At 41.3% G+C, this 22050-nt stretch overlaps 1 protein-coding gene and 1 pseudogene across 2 annotated transcripts in view; both read left to right on the forward strand.

The window, feature by feature from the left end:
* Window positions 1–22050, forward strand: part of TGFBR1 (transforming growth factor beta receptor 1) — a 76058-nt gene that overhangs the window by 11179 nt on the left and 42829 nt on the right. The window lies entirely within an intron of this gene.
* LOC122686382 lies at window positions 6435–6608 on the forward strand (annotated as a pseudogene).

Consider the following 22050-nt stretch of genomic DNA (forward strand, 5'->3'; position numbering starts at 1 on the left):
TGGAACAGCTGAAGTAAGACTGGAATGTTTACATCAGGCTTTCCTAAAAGCTAGAGGATAATGGATGGAAAGCAACATAAAACCATCCATCCTGGTTTATAAAGACTTAGTCTTCAGGCCCTTATCTTCTGGCCCATCTCCGTGAGGCAGACAGAGTCTGAGTACCGCCACCAAGTGAACAGATGCAGACGTTTGCCTCTCTTCCCACCGGCCCAAGACAGCAGGGCCCACAGTCTTTGCTTGGGTTTCCTGTCTGAGGAGCTGCCTCCTTTCTGGTGATGAATTACAGGAATGAGGACTTCCTTTGGGGAGACTGCACTTAGCTGAAGATCATGGCCCTACATGTGCTGGTTGTATAGTAACCTCAATATTCATGTAAAAGATACTGACACATGTTACCGTAAGTCGCAGTCTGGTTAGAGACATGATTATTTCACTGGAGGAAACAGTTTCTCCCTGCTCTTTAGCAGAATCTGTTATCGAAGTCTTTGTATAAGAAAGTGAAAGTTGCTCAGTTGTGTCTGACTCTTTATGACCCCATGGACTATATACAGTCCTTGGAATTCTCCAGGCCAGAATACTGGAGTGGGTAGCCGTTCCCTTCTTCAGGGGACCTGCCCAACCCAGGGATCAAACCTAGGTCTCCTGCGTTACAGGCCGATTCTTTACCAGCTAAGCACCAGGGAAGCCGAAAAGGGAAGAATTTGGGTTTATCAGTTTCCATGACTTGAGTAGATCACTTCCTTGCTTATTCTGCAGTTGCTGAATTACTTAGGCCTGTTTCGCTGTTTCCTTGTTTTAACCAATAGGGCTGAACCTCCTTATTTTTGTTCACTTGCTTAGGATAACCATTCCATCTAGATTTCCTAGGTGTGAACCTCACTGATTACATAATAGTGTGTATTTATAGTTCTGGGACACCTTGTGCAGGCCTCCTGTTACATTTCTACAATGTAAGATCCTCCAGTGTGCATGGAAATACAAGTAGCTCCCATGGAAAAAAGCAAAAGCAATTTTTTTTTTCTTCTGGAAATGAGGACTAATATACATATTTGGGAGCACTGAACATGAAAGAGATAGTTAAACCTGCAGAGGAATATAGAGATAAAAGCAGTAACAGTGGCTTTTCATTCACACACATGCACGTGTGCACGCACGCACACACACACACACAATATGTGTATGGGGCTATTTTTTTTTTCCTAGATGTATTCATTCTCAAACCAAACCATAATGTGCTCTAATTGAGTCTCTTTGTTTAGCACATGGCTGTTGATTTGAGTACTTGCTCCAATTGAAAAACTGACATTTAAATTTTGTTATTCAGTGTATAACAGATTTAAATAAAAACACCAAGATTGTGTATTGTAGATTTCCTTCAACATAATTATATGTAATTATTTTACCAAAATAAACAAGTTAATGTAGTTTTAGCTATTTTATCTCACTTCACGTTTGGAGAAAAATTACAGAGCAGGGGTTAGAGTTTGCTCATGTTTCTCAATGAGGAGAGCTAATTTCTGATTGCTAGTTCCAGCTGGTTCCACAGAACCATGTACAGTTGATGCTGGTCAGAGAGCAGGAGCCTGAGGAGAGGAAGTGCAGCTGGAGATAGGTCGGGCAGACCACGTGTTGCTAAAACAGGTGGCAGTTTTCATGAGTGTGGTATCTCAGACATTTTAAGGAACCTGTGAAGACGAAATGAGATTGTACTCCTAAGCTTGGAGCATACCTCCTGGCACTTAAAAAACATGAAGTAAATGATAGTTATTATTAAGAAAATTGTTTTTCATAGAATCGTAGAATTTTTAAACTAAAGAAGGACCATGAGACCATGATTATCATTTTGTCTAACTTTGTAAGTGAGGAAACTGAAGCTCAGACACTATGTGGTATTTCAGGATAAGCAGAATGATTTCAGGACAGTAATTCAGCTAATGACTGAGCAGGAATCCAGCTCCCTCCTCACTTGCGGTTTCACGTAGCATCCTTTGCTGACTCAAGCCCCCGTCAGGGAGGGTGATTTTTTTTAATGTCTGACTTTGCGGAAGGTTTTCTTGGTGTGGTGTGTGTGCTCAGTTGTGTCCAACTCCGCGACCCCGTGGACTCTAGCCTGCCAGACTCCTCCTCTGTCCATGGATTTTTCCAGGCAAGAATACTGGAGTGGGTTGCCATTTTCTACTCGTCTTCCTGACCCGGGGATCAAACCTGTGTCTCCAGCGTCTCCTCGGTTAGCAGGCAGATATTTTACCACTGAGCCACCTGGGAAGAGTTCTTTAAATACTATTAAATTAGACCCTTAACAGATAGATGCATAGATGGATAAATAATGATAAAATTAATATAACAAAATAGTAGTTGTTATGGAATTTAAATGGTAAGTATAGAGGTGTTCACATTTCTGTCAATTTTTCTGAATGTTTGAAAATGTTCATAATGTTGGAGGGGGGGAACTAAAAAAAATTGTATTATCTCCTCACCCCAGATATCTGTGTCTCTGAACACAGACAAATCAGCAGTACTTGCTACAGTCAAAGGAAATAAAACAACCGGGGGTCCAGATTCCGCTGGCATGTACATTCTAGGCCCTTTCCTTGACATTCTTCAGGGAGTGGGAACCACAGGTCTGTCACATTTTCCTCTTCTTTTCTTTCTTTACTCTATCTCCCTCCTTTCTTAAATTGCAAACATTGCAGATTTGAAAGCGCTCACAGGTAACACAGTTAGCGCTGTATGTGACTTTCCTCTATTTTTCTTCTGTTGTTTCACTTTCTCACTTTCCATGGTAAATTTCACTTTTGTTCTTTTCTTTCTTGTTTTAGTTTATAATCTTGAGTATTTGTTCTTATATATCTTTCTCCCCAAGATTGCAATTGTTTCTTCTACCTTATCCTTAAAAAAAAAAAAAAAAAAAAACCAAAAACTCCAAACATGGCCTCATCAATATTCTTTTAGTTGGGGCCATCCCACTCTTTCTCATATAACACTTAAATTTTGTCAGATCCAGCCTACCCTTTCCTTATGGTAGGAGAAGGGGAAAGAGGGAGTTTTAATAAATTGGGTTTTAGGAGTCAGGGGATACTCTTAAAGGGTCAACAGATTCAGAATTAGCTGTGCATTGCAAACAGATGGTGTGCCCTAAGGAAATAGCTGCTCTAAACAGTTGGATTCTTGCATCTAATTTAGCTTCAAGATCCTGGAACTAGGAAGAAAAATTTCATGAAGCAAATGGGAATACTTACATATAAACCATTTTAAGCCATTGCTAAGGCCTAGTCACTATTGACTTACGTATAGACATCATAGTTCTGTGTTTTATCTTCTATTCTCCAAAGGATAAGCAACATCAAGCCTTAACAGACTCTTAGCTTTTAATAACCAATCCCTACTAGAGTCCTTCTTCAGTAACCAAAATGCTACTAGCAATTTGAAACCTGTATTCCTAATGCTAAGTCTTGGGACTCTAAATTTTGAGGTGTGAAAACGTTATTACGTTGATTACAGTGCATCCCCAAAGCTCCAGTTTTTAAATACACATAATTTAGTCTTAAAAGGGTAAGTATTCCTCTGAAAGAAGTCAGCCCTAGCTGCTTGAAGCCTCATGCCCCAAGGGAGGCCACAGATTCCGAAGGTTAGAAGCATTATGACAATGTACACAAAATAAACGCCTCTCCATTTTGACTGGACTTTTCTGTCCTTGCTTGGTTCGGTTCAGCTATATTTCTCTAGGAGACTGTAATTAGAATTGAATTGCTTTCTTTTATATTTTATTTGACAAGAGAGACGAATATTTCAGACAAGAGAAGACAAGAACGTTATAGCCTGTGTAAATTGTGGTTCACCAAGTCTCAGATTTCTAAAGTATTTATCATACCTCTTTTGGCTAAATTCTATTATTTTTTCCCTTTGTTTTGCAAAGGGGTGGGAATGACATAAAACTAAATACCAAGAGACTGAATTAAGAGTAGAAAAAAATGTGATTACCTCTGTGGAGCAGGAAATAGAAAGGGTTGAGTGGCATGCTGCGATTCATGGGGTCGCAAAGAGTCGGACACGACTGAGCGACTGAACTGACTGACTGAGTGTTGGGGAGTTGTCACCTTTTGTCTGGGGGAGGGGAAAGGTGGGTAACAGTCTTGTAGAACTATTTGACAACCTTAAACTCTATACATATACAACTTTGATCAAAATAAAATCAAAATCAAAGTTAATTGGTGATAAACGTATGGCAGTTGTAAGTTCATGAATGCTTAGTAAATACGAAGGTTTGAATTCAAGAAAACAGATTCTTTGATTGAAATTATACAAACACAGAGGCCTACAAATCTAGCAAACCTTTTTAGGATACACTTAAAATGACATCAAAGGTTGAAATAACGAAATAGAAAAAGGCAAATCTGACTCAAAAAAAAAGTAGATATGGTAAGATTAGTACCTGACAAGATTTAAGCTACAAAAGATAACGCAGATGACACCACCCTTATGGCAGAAAGTGAAGAAGAACTAAAGAGCCTCTTGATGAAAGTGAAAGAGGAGAGTGAAAAAGTTGACTTAAAGCTCAACATTCAGAAAACTAGGATCATGGCATCCGGTCCCATCACTTCACGGCAAATAGACAGGGAAGCAATGGAAACAGTGAGAGACTATTTTTTGGGGCTCCAAAATCACCAGCAGTGATTGACTGCTGGTGACTGCAGCCATGAAATTAAAAGACGCTTGCTCCTTGGTAGAAAAGCTATGACCAACCTAGACAGCACATTAAAAAGCAGAGACATTACTTTGCTGACAGAGGTCTGTCTAGTCAAAGCTATGGTTTTTCCTGGTCATGTATGGATGTGAGAGTTAGATTATAAAGAAAGCTGAGTGCCAAAGAATTGATGCTTTTGAACTGTGGTGTTGGAGAAGATTCCTGAGAGTCCCTTGGACTGCAGAGAGAGCCAACCAGTCCATCCTAAAGGAAATCAGTCCTGAATATTCATTGGAAGGACTGATGTTGAAATTGAAACTCCAATACTTTGGCCACCTGCTGCGAAGAGCTGACTCACTGGAGAAGACCCTGATGCTGAAAAGGATTGAAGGCGGGAGGAGAAGGGGCTGGCAGAGGATGAGGTGGTGGATGGCATCACCGACTTGATGGACAGGAGTCTGAGCAAGCTCCAGGGGTTGGTGATGGACAGGGAAGCCTGGTGCGCTGCAGTCCATGGGGTCGCAAAAAGTCAGACATGACTGAGCGACTGAACTGAACAAAAGCATTAAAGGGAAGAAAAAAGATTTTATTTTGATAGAGGTGCCATCTTTCAAATGTCATGGATCTTTATGAGCTAATAAAATATTGTCTAAATACATAAGAGCAGAACTGTTAAAAATACAAAATGACATTGATAAATTCACTGTTTGTAGATTAAGAAAACAGTATTTGAATAACAATAATGATAATAACATAATGTATTCCAATTTCATGATCATTAATAATAATCTTGTAAAATAGTTCTTCAGTTTTCCAGGAAATTGATGATTTGATAATTTGGAAGTCTACAAAGAAAACTCAAAAATTAACAACCAAAAAAAAAAAAAAACCCAAAATAAATCATGTATCTGTTGTTGCAGTTGTAAATTACAAGCCATTTAGAAATGAACAAGAGTTTATCAAACCTAGTGGGAGTGTCACTGAAGGAATCCCTAAAGGAAAATTTGAAAGTGAAAAGATTGAAAATCAATCTGGAGACTAAGTAAATACAAACAAAATAAGGATTTAGAAAAAAAATAAGAAAAATAGATTTGATACATAAAATACTGGACTCCAAATTAGTTCTTTGTAAACCTGTTATTAAAATAGACAAATATTTGGGAAATCTAAAAAAGAAAATTTCTTTTATTTGGGCTTCCCTGATGGCTTTCCTGGTGATTCAGGTGATAAAGAATCTGCCTGCAATGCAGGAGACCCTGGTTCAATCCCTGGGTGGGGAAGATTCCCTGGAGAAGGGAATGGCCACACCCTCCGTTATTCTTGTCTGGAGAATGCCATGGACCGAGGAGCCTTGTGGGCTGCAGCCCACGGGGTCGCAGAGAGTCTGACAGGACTGAAACTCTTTCACTTTCACAAGAAAAGAAAAAGGCAGCGTAGAAACTCGGCAGAGGAGCGTGGCGTCTTTCTGTTGACCTGTCATTATTTTAGTGTTGTGAGTGCTACATTTTTAAGGTGAGTGCTTTTTGAATCCTGTTTGATTATATTTCCGGATTCAATGTCTTGAGAGTGTTTTTCTGTGTGTTTTCATCTAAAGGGCTTCTTATTTTACCTTTCACAGTGAGATGCACAGTGCGTTGGGAGTTGATTTTGGTATGAGGTTGTTTTTTTTTTTCATCTAAAAAATATGTATCTCCAGTTGACCCAGCACTGTTTGTTGGTCATGCCTTCCTTTTCCTAATGCATTATGATCGCTTCTCAGCCTTTTGGCTAAGATCAAGTGTAGTACCTAGTGCATTATGTCGTCACCTTCACTATAAATCAAGTAGTTGTATGTGAGAGTTTGTTTCTGGAATCTCTATTCTATTTCATCGTTCTGTTTGCCATTGTGCCAATACCTTACTGTCTTAGTATTATACTGTTATAATGGATCTTGATATCTAGTAGTGTAGGTCTTCCAAAAGCATTGTTTTTCAAGATTGCTTTGGCCATTCTTGGGATGTTTTTCCATATAAGTTTTAGAATCAACTTATCAGTTCATACATACACCCCCCCCCCCCAAACTGTAGCATTTTGATTTGATTTTGTCAAATGTACAGATCAATTTGAAGAATAGTAGCATTGTACAGTGTTGAACTGTCCAGTGAGAAGACTGACATGTTCCTCCATTTGTAAATAAATTTTTGTTTTGGATCTTTCATCATTTCTATCGAGTAACCTTAAACCTTCAGTGGAGGATGCTCGCTTTCCAGTGCTGTGCCGGTTTCTTCCGTGCAGCAGAGAGTCGGCTGTGAGCGCACGCGCACCCCTCCCTCCCGGCCCCCCATCCCCCCCCCGTCCGGGTTTTCCGAATACTGAGCTGGGCTCCCCGCGCCCGCACGGCTGCGTCTCACCCGCCTCTGCTTTACACATGGCGGTGTGCACGTGTCAGCGCTGCTCACACTTCCTCCCGCTTTCCTTCCCCTGCTGTGTGCACAGGTCCATTCTCTGACTATTTCTACTCCAGCCCTGAAAATAGGTCCATCATTACCATTTTTTTCTAGACTCCATATATATGCATTAATATACAACAATTTTTTTTCTGACTCAACTGCATAATAGGCTCTAGGTTAATCTACCTTACTTCAACTGATTCAAATTTGTTCCTTCTTGTGGCTGAGTAATATTCCACTGCATACGTACCATAACTTCCTCACACGTTCCTCTGTAGATGGACGTCTAGGTTGCTTCCATATCCTGGCTGTTGTAAATTGTGCTGTTGCGAACATTGAGGTACCTGTGCCTTTTTAATTACGGTTTTCTCGGAGTATGTGCACAGTGGTGGGGTTGCTGGATCATACGGTAGTTTTATTCTTAGTTTGTTAAGGAATCTCTGGGCTGTCCTCCATAGTGGCTGTATCAATTTACATTCCTACCAGCAATGCAAGACATTTCCTTTTTTCCACATCCTCTTCAGCATTTATTGGCTGTAGGTCTTTTTGGTGATGGCCATTCTGACCTGAGGCGACACCTCATTATAGTTTTGATTTGGATTTCTCTAATAATGAGTGATGTTGAGCATCGTTTCATGTGTTTACTGGCTATACGTATGATTTGAAGCTTTCACTGTGAAAGTCTTAACATATTGTTAGATTTATCCCTAGACACTGGATTTCTTTGGATGCTTTGTGAATGATTTATTTTAGAATTTCTGTTTTCTGTTTGTTGCTGGTTTAAGAAAAGCTGGTAACATTTTGTATGGTGACTTTTGTTTTGAGTAGGTATTGAGCTTTATCCATTTTTTGGTTTATGTGATCTATTTACATTTCCCTAAACTGCCTGTAGCTCTCTGATTCCCGAGTCTCTGTGCAGTGCCTTTATACGTGACCCCCTCTAGCCTTGCTCAGCGCAGTTCAGACGTCGTCGCCGAGACGTCTCCCGACCCTCTGCTCCCTCAGCACTCGGTCTGCGTCAGCCTTCGTCAGCTGCGTGTGTTCACTTACCGGGCGAGCTCCTGGGGCGGGTGCTCGTCCTGATCATCTCTGTCCTCCCGGAGGCACACTCCTTCTTCCTCCGCAGATGACACGCCGCGTTCTGCTCTGGTCCAGTGTGTTCACGCCTTACTGTCTGCTTCTGAAATTACCAACCGCACAGACCTCCGCCTCCTATGTTTAACTATGGCTCCAGTAGGTCTCTCGCTGTTTGCTGGCCCAGGTGTATCTCCTCTGCCCTTACTTCAAAGGCAGCTGCTGGGTGGTTACCACTCCCTTCTCTTACCACAGTTGTTGCATGCTTCACTCCCCTAGCCCAGAATGACTCGACACTTCTGTTTAGTGACATTCATCATGACATCTTGGTGTCTATGCAACCAGCTCACAGTGTCTCCTGCAGTTACTCTCGCTTTCTAAGTGGAAGGGGTTGAATCCTTTGTCTTGTCTACTCGGGGGAGGACCACCTTAGATCATCTGATAACCCTTTTTCTCCTTGTGGTTTTTAGAATAAATCTAGACTATATTGCTGTAACTCTTAGGGCACCCCCGTTCCCTCATCTATAAAATAGTTATTGTCACTCTATTAAGTGTCAGTCACTCAGCCATCTTTGATTCTTTGCAACCCCATGGATTGTAACCCACCAGGTTCCTTTGTCCATGGAATTCTCCAGGCAAGAATATTGGAGTGGGTAGCCATTCCCTTCTCTAAGGGGTCTTCCCAACTCAGTGATCGAACACTGCAGGCAGATTCTTTACTGTCTGAGCCACCAGAGGGTTAGTATCAATTGCCTTCCAGTGTGAACATTTTACACTTCCTGAGTTGTGATTCTTGATCATTAGGGGTATTATATGTAAATGAGCATACGCACTTGTTAATTTGGGTTGGCACTGCAGACACGGTTCCCTGTGGGCACCCCTCACAGGCTGTGGGAGTGAAGTTCTTGGACTAAAGAACTTCGCTCAGGCAGCCACATTGCTGAAAACTGAGAGGGAATTTGTGAATGGAGTGAGAAACGGCTACGTGAACGCTCAGCGTTGTGTGCGCGCGTGTTTATATGGCGTCAGCACTGCCTCCTAGAGTGATGCAGAGGTTTGTTCTGATTCTCTGTCCAGCATCTAGAACAGGAACTGACACATTGTAGTGTTAAAAAATGAGTGTATAAGTGAATTTTTTGAGCATTTTATTATGTGCTAGGCACTATACTAAATATTCTGTTATCTCATTTAACCCTCAAACTTTCTGAGACTGCTGTTGTCATGCATTTAGGAAACAGGCTCCAAAAGTTAAGCAACTTAGAGGCTAACTGGCAGAGATAGGATTCGAACTTGGGGCTTTTTTGTCTCTGAATTCCATGAAATTAACTACTGTATTCTTGTAATACCCATTAGTCAACATAAAATCCAGTAAGAAACTATAAAAGTGTGTTTAGATTGGGGAAAATAAATTCATTTATTTTTCATCACTCACCATCATAAATACAGGTTTGTCCACTTTTTTCCCAAGGGTTAGAGTGAGGCAGAGTGCACACATCTGCTCTGTATATTAACATGGCCCCCCTCAACTCATGGAGTAAAACAAAAATAAGATCCCTTGATAGGAATGAAATTATAGTCACATGGTACACAGCTTCAGTAGGATGATTATTTCCCTGTCCTTAAACATACTTCTATAAATTATCAGACTTCAAGGCTGTATAGTTTCCGCTAACCCTGTTGTCACGCGTATAGATTGTTTCCAACAAATGCTATAACAAACATCAATGTGCTTGTATCTTTGCTGTCACATCTTTTGTTTCCTTAGACTAAATTCTAGGAAGTAGAATTAATGAGTTAAAAGATACAGACTTTTAAAGGCTCTTGATATATCTTTGCAAATTATTTTCAAGAAAGAACCGTCTTGATATTGACATGAAGTGACTGTATTCCTCAGGGTTAAATATCCTGAGCTGGAGTTTTGAAGACAAAATAGGGAAAGGGGATGGAGTACAGAGGGGCATTTTAAACATTTATTTGTAACTTTGAATAGATACAATACACTAATTTTTCAAAATTATAAAAGTAAAAATAGGTTTATAGTGAGAAGTCTCCTCCTGCTCCAGTCTTCTGGGTACCCAGTTCCCTTCTTTGGAAATCAGTGTTACCTGTTTCTTTTATAGACTTCCAGGGAGAAGAATGGGGTGACAGAGGATGAGGTGGTTAGATGGCATCACTGACTGGATGAACGTGAGTTTGAGCAAACTCTGGGAGGTAGTGAAGGACTGGGAAGTCTGGTGTGCTGCAGTCCATGGGCTGCAAAGAGTCAGATAAAACTTAGGGACTGAGCAACAAGAAAGGGGATACTTTGTAACATTTACAACCCAATATATGTATGAGTGTTTCTCTCTTCCTTTTTTAGCACAAATGTTACTATATCAAATTCAGTGTAATGCACTGTGTGGATTTTTACTGGATACTCATTGGGGTCAGTCTTTGGGAGGCTGCATGATCTTCCATCTTATAGGATTTTACCAGTTCTATTGACAGATGCACAGGAGAGATCACAGTCTTTAGGACTGATGAGGACATTACCTATTAGGTAAGTATATGTAAGCCACTTTACACATGCATGAGTTATCTATAGGCTACATTCCTTGTGAGTCAGAGGGTATCTTCATCTCTAATTTTGACAGAGCCAGCTCGTCCTCCATTTATATGATGAAAGAAGTTATTCTGGGCAATGGGTATTTACATCAAATGGACCTAAGAGATATCTACATGGGAATTTTGGACAGTTGCAAGGAGAGCGCTGAGAAATTGGAAAAGGACTTAAAATGACGGTAGTAAGGTGGAAAGGGGCAAAAGAAAATTTGCTCACGTGGCCATTTTGTGAAGACCCTTTGGGTCCAGAAGATCCCCTGGAGGAGGACATGGCAACCCACTCCGGTATCCTTGCCTGGAGAATCCCACGGACTGAGGAGCCTGGTGGGCTGCAGTCCACGGGGCCACAAAGAGCTGGTCACCACTGAGCGACCAGGCACACGCGGCTAGTAGCAGCCGTCCGTGTGCTCACGAGCTGCTCCTTGGATGCTAATTTAAGAAACACATACTACATCTCTCCTGTGTACCAGGGTCTTGGTACCCTGAAGAGGTTAAGTTGAACTAGATCAAGAAATGAAAACATAGATATTTAATGTTTGATATAACTTGTAAGGTAATAGGATCTTACTATTTAAAGGATGGTAGAGTTTTAGACTAACTTTTCATTTAGTACAGAGAATCCTTACTTCAAAAAATCTGACTTGGTCATTAAGCCTCTGCTTAAATATCTCTAATGACAGGGAAGTCATAACCTTTTGAGCAGCCAAGTCCATTGTAGGGAGGAGCTGCAGTTATAAAGTGACTCTTTATGAGACAAAATTTACCACATCCTGATCTCATGATTTGATTTAGTATTGGAGTAAGAGAAACTGACTCAGTTGCTACATCTATAAAATGAGGTTGTCTTCACATCTGTGGTATCTTTCAGATCAAACTTTGTTGAATTAATTCTTTGATTCTCTGACTCATTTACATGGCAGATTGATATTCAAGTAACACTTGTGATTACTAGTTATACTGGACGTTTGTGGGATTTTGTGCCCAAAGTCTCCCTCTGTCTCCCCCGTCACCATGGCTACAGTTAACAGTGAGTGCTGTCGACTCTTTCAATCTGCTGCTAAACAGACTCCCCAGGTCTGCGGGCAGCTGCCCTGTGCCTGTGCGGTTTGTTCTGAGCCTAAGTGAGGCCGTTGTGGTGACCGCCCCTGTTAAATCCCATCTTGCTGTTCAGGCAGCGCTTCTCAGCGTGCTTTTCCTCTGATGCCCGTTAACGTTCTATCAGCTAATTCATGGAGCTTTGGAGACTAGTAGATGGAAGTATTGTGGAAAAGTGATTGAGAATTTCAAAGTGCCCGCATTCATGTGTTGAATTATATAAATGATGCTTCTTAAGTGCTTTAAAAGTGGCAGAAGTAAATGGTATTTATCTGAAGAAATGTTTGGACAATCAGATTTTTGTTTTGAAGCCCAACATTTGGGAGTGAAGTGTTATCCATACATGTGCTGTTATTTTTAACACTCATGTTGACGTTACAGCTGGAGGGCAACCGGGAGGCCTGGAGTTGAGAAGAGCTACTGAGCCTTTTGGGGAACAAAGGCCTTAGCAGTAGGCTGGAGGGAGTTGCAGACAGGATTCTAGCCTTGTTCTATAGAGATATGCTGCATATTTTAAAAGGAAGAGAACCTGTGTGGTTCCCTAGACTTGAAAGAGGGAGAAAAGGAGAAGACAGGCCTCCCTGAGATGGGAGTGGAGAGAAAGGAAGGTGGGTTACTCTGAGTAGCTCAAGTGGACAGGCAGCCTAGATGGTAACAGGGCTGGACATTAGTACTGGAAAGGATTTAACTTTGAACTTCTGCCTTCCCCTTTGCCAGCAGTGGTGTGGTCTTCTGCTTTTCGTCTAGCTAGGCAGACTGAATAAAGGGCATCGTGTGTTTGTTCCTTTCCCTACCTGTTGGTGAGTATTTGTTACATTTGGGAATAGTTTGTGCTGTAAAAAGTAATCATGATATAATGGGGTAATGGAAAGAATGGTCATTACTAGAAAAACCAGAGTGGTGGAAAGATTGGAATCCAAGGTCTGGTCAGAAGTCTTCATCCCCTTGTTCCGTTTTGGCGGCTGATCTGTCTTATGTCTTAGCAAGGAAGAAACCTCTGAATCCTTCCAGAGGCCTCTTTATCACAGATACTATTCTTGGAGTAATGATGCTGTGTTTGGTTTTGAATGTGTTGACTTTGCACTGGCAGGTAAGCCAAGCAGAATACGCCCTGGCAGGCAGTTTGGAGTCTGGAGACAAGGGCAAGGCGAGGAGTGCGGAGAGCTGTGGGCTGCGCAGAGGGCTGAGCGGCGGGCCGGCGCAGGGTCACGTGACGCAGGCAGGCAGCGCTGTGGGTGTGTCTGCTGTCCTAAAATGATGGGGAAAGAACAGGTTCAGCCAAAGGGGCATCACTAGGGAATTCCAACAAGGTGTTTCAGCCTCGTTCTTGATGGGCGAGGATGGGAGATGAAAGGGTAAAGAGACCAGATAACAAGTATTGAAAAAGAAGAGAGTATTTTTTCCTTATGTTTTCTTTTTTAATGGGAGGAAAATTGCTTTATAAGGTTGTGTTGGTTTCTGCCATACAACAGAACACAAAGCAGCCATAGTTATATACCTGTCCCTCTTAAGCCTGCGTCCCGCCGCTCCGGGTCATCCCAGAGCGCCAGGCCGGGCTCCCTGTGTTACCCAGCAGCTTCTCACCGGCTGTCTGCTTTGTACGTGATAGTGGATCTATGTCGGTGCTCCTTTCTCCATTCGTCCCGCTCTCCCCTTCCCCTGCTGTGTGCACAAGTCCATTCTCTATTTCGGCATCTCCATTCCTCCCCTGCAAATAGGTTCATCAGTACCATTTTTCTAGATTCCATATATATGCGTTTAATACATAATGCTTATTTTTCTCTTTCTGACTTACTTCACTCTGTATAACAGGCTCTAGTTTCATCCACCTCATTAGAACTGACTCAGATTTGTTCCTTCTTATGGCTGAGTAATTCCCCACTGTATATCCACTCATCTGTTGATGGACGTCTAGGTTGCTTTCGTGTCCTGGCTCTTGGAAGTCGTGCCACTGTAGACATTGGGGTACACGTGTGTCTTTTCAGTTACGGTTTTCTCGGAGGGTGTGCCTATAGTGGGGTCGTTGGGTTAGCTTAGTCCCTGGGTCAGGAAGATCCCCTGAGAAGGGAATGGCTACTCACTCCAGTATTCTTGCCTGGAGAATTCTGTGGACAGAGGAGCCTGGCAGGCTACAGTTCATGGGGATGCAAAGAGTCAGACATGACTGAGCCACTAACACCTTCACACATGGTGGTTTTATTCCTAGTTTTTAAGGCGTCTCCATACTGTTCTCCATAGTGGCTGCATCAATTTACATTCCCACCAACTGTACAAGAGAGTTCTGTTTTCTCCACATCCTCTCCAGCATTTATTGTTAGTAGATTTTTTTGATGATGGCTGATCTGACTGGTGTGAGATTAAGGGACAGAGTATTGAAGGATATGCCTAAAAAGAAGTGTAAGGGCTGGGAAGACAAAGTTCCTGGTACTAGTTTTTATTTCATCAGTAGGGCTTGTGAGCTAAGTTGCTTCAGTCATATCCAACTCTTTGTGACCCTATGGACTGTAGCCCTCCAGGCTCTTCTGTCCACGGGATTCTCCAGAATAATGGAATGGGTCGCCATACCCTCCTCCAGGGATCTTCCTGACGCAGGGATCGAATCTGCATCTCTTACGTCTTCTGCACTAATGTGCAGGTGGGTTCTTTACCACTAGCGCCACCAAGGAAGCCTGTAGTAGGGCTCATAGGAATTTTAATTTTAATTCATCAGTAGGCCTTGTTTCATATACTATTCATAGTCTCTTCATTGTCAGATATAAGGGCTTGTGAATCAACTGTTGATAGCCCTCGTATTAGGTAGAAGTAATAGTGCCTTAATGTGTGACCTCTGGATACAATGATATGAAGCAATCATGGAAATTTCCTTTATAGAAGGAACTAAGAACCATAATCCCAACTTGGAATTTATCCGATACTGGAATATAATCAAAATGATAACCCCGTACGTTCTGCTCTTTTTACTCTTGCCACTTCCCTTGAGAGCTAAATGTTTGGTTTCTAACAGTCCTTCACATCACACCATCTTCAAACTCGATAATTCTATGATTTATTCTGCAATATTTGAAAAATTCTACTACTAGTAATTCTATTCCTGGCATGGGGCTGACGGTTTTCTGTGAGCACAGTAACTTCACTGCAGCGCTGAATCACAGGGAAATCTCTGAAGAGTCTTAGTGGGATCCAGCGTGAGTTACGCTGTAGTTGCAGGGGAGCCGCCGTGCAGACAGCTGCCACGGGGACTGACCGAGCGGCGCCTTCCCTGCTCAGGTAGGCTGTGACGGCTGCCAGGCCTCGCCTTTCTCTCCAGAGACTGCAGTTCTGTGGGTGTTTTCTGAGCTTGATTGTGACACGGTGTGTGGATTCCCACAATGTTAACTGGGAAGATGTGCATCTTGTAGCCGAGGAAGCTGTGGCTGCCAATAGAGACTGGGGCGCCGAGGCGGAGGCCGAGGCAGCAGGAAGGCGCCCGGCAGGGGGTTCAGTTCTTCCCTTTGTTCTGGTAGAAAAGTCCGCAAGAAGCTGGGCTACCGAAAGGTCGGAGTTACTTACGTACGGATACTAGTATAGAGGAGAGCCACACACACTTACTCCTGTTCATGACGATAATTTACTGGGGTTGGACAGAGTCAGAGGCAGCTTAGCGACTGAACGTTGTCTAGAGACATTTTCTTCTTACTGAAAAACTCTTAATAAGAGAAGCCCCTTTTAAGCACAGACTGTCTCAAATTTGCAATACTTTTAAGAGAAAAATACAAATGTATTTTTCATAGTGTTGAAAGTTGTATAGACATGAAAGTAGATATAAAATCTTTGTTCTTGGCTCATTGACAACTGTAAACCAAGTCTGCAAATTAAATATAAAGAGAGCTACAAAACCAACAAAATTTAAATTAATACAATTATTCAGTGTGACAGATGATATTTAGGTTTCACAGTAGAAAAAATAGCCTTGGGTCTGACTCCATTTTATTTTTTTTTTAATTTTTAATTTATTTATTTATTTTTTTTGTCATACATTGATATGAATCAGCCATAGATTTACACGTATTCCCCATCCCGATCCCCCCTCCCATCTCCCTCTCCACCCGATTCCTCTGGGTCTTCCCAGTGCACCAGGCCGGAGCACTTGTCTCATGCATCCCACCTGGGCTGGTGATCTGTTTCACCATAGATAGTATACATGCTGTTCTTTTGAAATATCCCACCCTCACCTTCTCCCACAGAGTCTAAAAGTCTGTTCTGTCTTTCTGTGTCTCTTTTTCTGTTTTGCATATAGGGTTATCGTTACCATCTTTCTAAATTCCATATATATGTGTTAGTATGCTGTAATGTTCTTTATCTTTCTGGCTTACTTCACTCTGTATAAGGGACTCCAGTTTCATCCATCTCATTAGGACTGATTCAAATGAATTCTTTTTAACGGCTGAGTAATATTCCATGGTGTATATGTACCACAGCTTCCTTATCCATTCATCTGCTGATGGGCATCTAGGTTGCTTCCATGTCCTGGCTATTATAAACAGTGCTGCGATGAACATTGGGGTGCACGTGTCTCTTTCAGATCTGGTTTCCTCAGTGTGTATGCCCAGAAGTGGGATTGCTGGGTCATATGGCAGTTCTATTTCCAGTTTTTTAAGAAATCTCCACACTGTTTTCCATAGCGGCTGTACTAGTTTGCATTCCCACCAACAGTGTAAGAGGGTCCCCTTTTCTCCACACCCTCTCCAGCATTTATTGCTTGTAGACTTTTGGATAGCAGCCATCCTGACTGGCGTGTAATGGTACCTCATTGTGGTTTTGATTTGCATTTCTCTAATAATGAGTGATGTTGAGCATCTTTTCATGTGTTTGTTAGCCATCTGTATGTCTTCTTTGGAGAAATGTCTGTTTAGTTCTTTGGCCCATTTTTTGATTGGGTCATTTATTTTTCTGGAATTGAGCTGCAGGAGTTGCTTGTATATTTTTGAGATTAATCCTTTGTCTGTTTCTTCATTTGCTATTATTTTCTCCCAATCTGAGGGCTGTCTTTTCACCTTACTTATAGTTTCCTTTGTAGTGCAAAAGCTTTTAAGTTTCATTAGGTCCCATTTGTTTATTTTTGCTTTTATTTCCAATATTCTGGGAGGTGGGTCATAGAGGATCTTGCTGTGATTTATGTTGGAGAGTGTTTTGCCTATGTTCTCCTCTAGGAGTTTTATAGTTTCTGGTCTTACATTTAGATCTTTAATCCATTTTGAGTTTATTTTTGTGTATGGTGTTAGAAAGTGTTCTAGTTTCATTCTTTTACAAGTGGTTGACCACTTTTCCCAGCACCACTTGTTAAAGAGGTTGTCTTTTTTCCATTGTATATCCTTGCCTCCTTTGTCAAAGATAAGGTGTCCATAGGTCCGTGGATTTATCTCTGGGCTTTCTATTCTGTTCCATTGATCTATATTTCTGTCTTTGTGCCAGTACCATACTGTCTTGATGACTGTGGCTTTGTAGTAGAGTCTGAAGTCAGGCAGGTTGATTCCTCCAGTTCCATTCTTCTTTCTCAAGATTACTTTGGCTATTCGAGGTTTTTTGTATTTCCATACAAATTGTGAAATTCTTTGGTCTAGTTCTGTGAAAAATACCGTTGGTAACTTGATAGGGATTGCATTGAATCTATAGATTGCTTTAGGTAGAATAGCCATTTTGACAATATTGATTCTTCCAATCCATGAACACGGTATGTTTCTCCATCTGTTTGTGTCCTCTTTGATTTCTTTCATCAGTGTTTTATAGTTTTCTATGTATAGGTCTTTTGTTTCTTTAGGTAGATATACTCCTAAGTATTTTATTCTTTTTGTTGCAATGGTGAATGGTATTGTTTCTTTAATTTCTCTTTCTGTTTTTTCATTGTTAGTATATAGGAATGCAAGGGATTTCTGTGTGTTAATTTTATATCCTGCAACTTTACTATATTCATTGATTAGCTCTAGTAATTTTCTGGTAGAGTCTTTAGGGTTTTCTATGTAGAGGATCATGTCATCTGCAAACAGTGAGAGTTTCACTTCTTCTTTTCCTATCTGGATTCCTTTTACTTCTTTTTCTGCTCTGATTGCTGTGGCCAAAACTTCCAACACTATGTTGAATAGTAGTGGTGAGAGTGGGCACCCTTGTCTTGTTCCTGATTTCAGGGGAAATGCTTTCAATTTTTCACCATTGAGGGTGATGCTTGCTGTGGGTTTGTCATATATAGCTTTTATTATGTTGAGGTATATTCCTTCTATTCCTGATTTTTGGAGAGTTTTAATCATAAATGAGTGTTGAATTTTGTCAAAGGCTTTCTCTGCATCTATTGAGATAATCATATGGTTTTTATCTTTCAATTTGTTAATGTGGTGTATTACATTGATTGATTTGCGGATATTAAAGAATCCTTGCATTCCTGGGATAAAGCCCACTTGGTCATGGTGTATGATTTTTTTAATATGTTGTTGGATTCTGTTTGCTAGAATTTTGTTAAGGATTTTTGCATCTATGTTCACCAGTGATATTGGCCTGTAGTTTTCTTTTTTTGTGGCATCTTTGTCTGGTTTTGGAATTAGGGTGATGGTGGCCTCATAGAACGAGTTTGGAAGCTTACCTTCATCTGCAGTTTTCTGGAAGAGTTTGAGTAAGATAGGTGTTAGCTCTTCTCTAAATTTTTGGTAGAATTCAGCTGTGAAGCCATCTGGTCCTGGGCTTTTGTTTGCTGGAAGATTTTTGATTACAGTTTCCATTTCCTTGCTTGTGATGGGTCTGTTAAGATCTTCTATTTCTTCCTGGTTCAGTTTTGGAAAGTTATACTTTTCTAAGAATTTGTCCATTTCATCCAAGTTGTCCATTTTATTGGCATAGAGCTGCTGGTAGTAGTCTCTTATGATCCTTTGTATTTCAGTGTTGTCTGTTGTGATCTCTCCATTTTCATTTCTAATTTTGTTAATTTGGTTCTTCTCTCTTTGTTTCTTAATGAGTCTTGCTAATGGTTTGTCAATTTTGTTTATTTTTTCAAAAAACCAGCTTTTAGCTTTGTTGATTTTTGCAATGGTCTCTTTAGTTTCTTTTGCATTTATTTCTGCCCTGATTTTTAAGATTTCTTTCCTTCTGCTAACCCTGGGGTTCTTCATTTCTTCCTTCTCTAGTTGCTTTAGGTGTAGAGTTAGGTTATTTATTTGGTTTTTTTCTTGTTTCTTGATGTAAGCTGGTAATGCTATGAACCTTCCCCTTAGCACTGCTTTTACAGTGTCCCATAGGTTTTGGGTTGTGTTTTCATTTTCATTCATTTCTATACATATTTTAATTTCTTTTTTGATTTCTTCTATGATTTGTTGGTTATTCAGAAGCGTGTTATTTAGCCTCCATATGTTTGAATTTTTAACAATTTTTTTCCTGTAATTGAGATCTAATCTTACTGCACTGTGGTCAGAAAAGATGACTGGAATGATTTCAATTTTTTTGAATTTTCCAAGACCAGATTTATGGCCCAGGATGTGATCTATTCTGGAGAAGGTTCCGTGTGCACTTGAGAAAAAGGTGAAGTTGATTGTTTTGGGGTGAAATGTCCTATAGATATCAATTAGGTCTAGCTGGTCCATTGTGTCATTTAAGGTTTGTGTTTCCTTGTTAATTTTCTGTTTAGTTGATCTATCCATAGTTGTGAGTGGGGTATTAAAGTCTCCCACTATTATTGTGTTACTATTAATTTCCTCTTTCATACTCGTTAGTGTTTGCCGTACATATTGCGGTGCTCCTATGTTGGGTGCATATATATTTATAATTGTTATATCTTCTTCTTGGATTGATCCTTTGATCATTATGTAGTGTCCTTCTTTGTCTCTTTTCACATCCTTTATTTGAAAGTCTATTTTATCTGATATGAGTATTGCGACTCCTGCTTTCTTTTGGTCTCCGTTTGCATGAAATATTTTTTTCCAGCCCTTCACTTTTAGTCTGTATGTGTCTCTTGCTTTGAGGTGGGTCTCTTGTAGACAGCATATATAGGGGTCTTGTTTTTGTATCCATTCAGCCAATCTTTGTCTTTTGGTTGGGGCATTCAACCCATTTACATTTAGGGTAATTATTGATAGGTGTGGTCCCGTTGCCATTTACTTTGTTGTTTTGGGTTCACGTTTATACAACCTTTCTGCATTTCCTGTCTAGAGAAGATCCTTTAGCATTTGTTGAAGAGCTGGTTTGGTGGTGCTGAATTCTCTCAGCTTTTGCTGACTCCATTTTAAATCTGTATCTATATATTTTAAGTTCAGTGATACTAAAAGCTTGCAAGTGCCGATTCTCAGAGGTAATGTTGTGCAGGGTGGTTATGTATTAATTTCTTCATGGCTTTGTAAGTCCAGGTTTATCAGACCTCACACCTCTTCAAACACTTGCCAGTGTGCATTCCTCAAACACCAGTTTGAACGAGATGTCAGCTGTCACAGTCACTTTCAGACGAGGTTAACATCAGTGCTGGGAGTGAGGATGGACAGACGTCACCCCAGCCACAGTTACTGCACAGATGGGGCCCGAGCAGTGCTGCAGTGTGTGTGTGGTATGAACTGGACTGTGCCTGTGTCATCATCTGCTCTGATGATTCAGGTTCCCTGTACTTTTCACTCTTTCAGTTACAATTACCGTTTCAGTTACAAAACCTCTCTCTCATAGCGTGCCATGAGGACATCTGACCTGAAAGAGGTCTTGACCCAGCTGAAGCAGCAGCCGTGAGAGCCGGCTGACAGACAGCGCTCGTTTAGATGTGTGTGTATATGTGTTCAGCCGTTCGTTTCTGTCTGACTCTTTGCAACTCTAAGGACTGTGCCCACCAGGCTGCTCTGTCCACGGGATTTTCTTGGCAAGAATGCTGGGGTGGGTTGCCATTTCTGCCTCTAGGGGATCCTCCCAGCCCAGGGGTGGAACCTGCATCTCCTGTGTCTCCTGCAGGAGGACTCTTCACTGCTGAGCCACCGGGCGTGGCTACTCATGATCCAGAATGGTTATCATTCATATTTGTTCTGTTGTTTAGTCGCTAAGTCATGTCCGACTCTTTGTGACCCCCAAAATTGCAGCTCTCCAGGTTTCCCTGTCTTTCATTGTCCCCTGGAGTTTGCTCAAACTCATGTCCATTGAGTCAGTGATGCCATCTAACCATCTCATTCTCTGTCATCTCCTTCTCCTCCTGCCCTCAATCTTTCCCAGCATCAGGGTCTTTTCCAATTAGTCAGCTCTTTGCATTAGGTGGCCAAAGTATTGGAACTTCAGCTTCAGCACCAGCCCTTCCAATGAATATTCAGGGTTGATTTCCTTTAGGATTGCTGGTTTGATCTTGCTGTCCAGGAGACTCTCAAGAGTCTTCTCCAGCACCGGAGTTTGAAAGCATCAGTTCTGTGGCACTCAGCCTTCTCTGTGGCCCATCCCTCACATCCATGCATGACTGCTGGGAAAACCATAGCTTTGACTATGTGGGCCTCTTTCAGCAAGGTGATGTCTCTGCTTTTTAATACACTGTCTAGGTTTGTCATAGCTATTCTTCCAAGGAGCAAGTGTCTTTTAATTTTGTGGCTGCAGTCACCATCCTCATTGATTTTGGAGCCCAAGACAATGAAATCTGATACTGTTTCCACATTTTCCCCATCTGTTTGCCATGAAGTGATAGGACCAGATGCCATGATCTTCGCTTTTTGAATGTTGAGTTTTAAGCCAGCTTTTTAGTCTCCTCTTTCACCTTCCTCAAGAGGCTCTTTAGTTCCTCATCACTTTCTGCCATTAAAGTGGTATCATCTGCATATTTGAGGTTGTTGATGGTTCTCCTGGCAGTCTTGACTCCAGCTTATGATTCATCCGGCCCGGCATTTTACATGGTGTACTCTGCGTATAAGTTAAATAAGCAGGGTGGCAATATACAGTCTTGACGTACTCCTTTCCCAATTTTGAACCAGTCTGTTGTTCCATGTCCAGTTCTGCTGCTGCTTGTCCTGCATACAGGTTTCTCAGGAGGCAGGTAATGTGGTCTGGTATTCCCATCTCATTAAGAATATTCCACACTTTGTTGTGATCCACACAATCAAAGACTTTGGCATAGTCAATGAAACAGTAGATTTTTTTTGAGGGGGGGAATTCCCTTGCTTTTTCTGTGATCCAGCGTATGTTGGCAATTTGATCTCT

Source organism: Cervus elaphus, chromosome 29, assembly GCF_910594005.1.
Source record: "Cervus elaphus chromosome 29, mCerEla1.1, whole genome shotgun sequence".
NCBI classification, from domain to species: Eukaryota; Metazoa; Chordata; class Mammalia; order Artiodactyla; family Cervidae; genus Cervus; species Cervus elaphus.